Genomic DNA, 1,029 nt, shown 5'->3' on the forward strand with positions numbered 1-1,029 from the left:
GGAGGAAACAAGGAGAGAGGAGGAAAGGTTAAAGTCATATACCAACACATCAATAATAATAATAATAATAATAATAATAATAATAATGACAATAATAATAATAATAAATAACTAGCGATTAAGGACACACGTCACTGAGTAGCTGCGTTTCCTAAGCTTAAGAATGGACAAGTGTTCGTACATAAAAGAATATGCTATGGAGTATGAAATGGCGCGTACAGGACTGTGTCAAACGTCAACTCGCTCATTACCGACAAGGACTCATCAACCTTCCGACAGACAGTTAATTCACCTTCTACGAGACATTCAATTGAGCTTCCTAATAAGGTTATTGAATCAACGTCCGACAGATACGCAGTTGACCTTCTGAAAGATTGTCAATTGAATTTCCAACAGACAGTTAATTGACCTTTCGAAAGACAGTCAAATGATCATCCCAGAATGTAAACAAATGAACCTTCAATAGACAGTCAATTGATCTTTCTTAGAGGAATCAAATGAGCTTCAAGAGGTAATCAAATCGACGTCCGACAGACACTCAATTGACCTTTCGAGACAGCTAAATGAACTTCCAAAAAGGTAAACAAATAAACCTTCAATAGACAGTCAGTTGATCTTGTTCTTGCTCTTGCTGTACAGGTGACCCATTGGAGTCAAATGAACTTCCAAATAGGTATCCAAATGAAATTACGAGGGATAGTCATTGATCTTCCAACAGAGAGTAAAGTGAATTTCCAAAAAGGATACTCAATTAAACTCTCGAATACGTAGTCAAATGAAACCCTAAACAGGTAATCAATTATTCTTCAGTAGAGGGTCAAATATGCTTCCAAATATGTTGTCAAATGGAACTTAAACAGTCAATTCAACTTCCAAACAGGTAGTCAAACCAGCCTTCAGGAGAGTCAATTGAACTTTCAAATTGGTGATACTGAAGCCCCAACAGATAGTCAATTTGAACTTACCTCTAGAGAGAAAGAACCCCCTTAACAGACAGTCAATTAAACATCCCCGTAAAGAAGTCAATTG

At 36.7% G+C, this 1,029-nt stretch overlaps 1 long non-coding RNA gene across 1 annotated transcript in view; it reads right to left on the minus strand.

Annotated features, from left to right (window-relative positions):
- The window catches only part of LOC126986259 (uncharacterized), a 2,548-nt gene extending 1,816 nt beyond the window's left edge, over positions 1 to 732 (minus strand). Inside the window, exons 1-2 of the long non-coding RNA XR_007739458.1 lie at positions 594 to 732; positions 1 to 457 (exon numbers count right to left, since the gene is read on the minus strand). The exon at positions 1 to 457 is cut by the window's left edge and continues 1,816 nt beyond it. This is a non-coding gene — a long non-coding RNA (uncharacterized LOC126986259). The remainder of the gene's footprint in view (positions 458 to 593) is intronic.
- Positions 733 to 1,029: the final 297 nt, after the last annotated feature.

Source organism: Eriocheir sinensis, chromosome 61 (assembly GCF_024679095.1).
Source record: "Eriocheir sinensis breed Jianghai 21 chromosome 61, ASM2467909v1, whole genome shotgun sequence".
NCBI lineage: Eukaryota > Metazoa > Arthropoda > Malacostraca > Decapoda > Varunidae > Eriocheir > Eriocheir sinensis.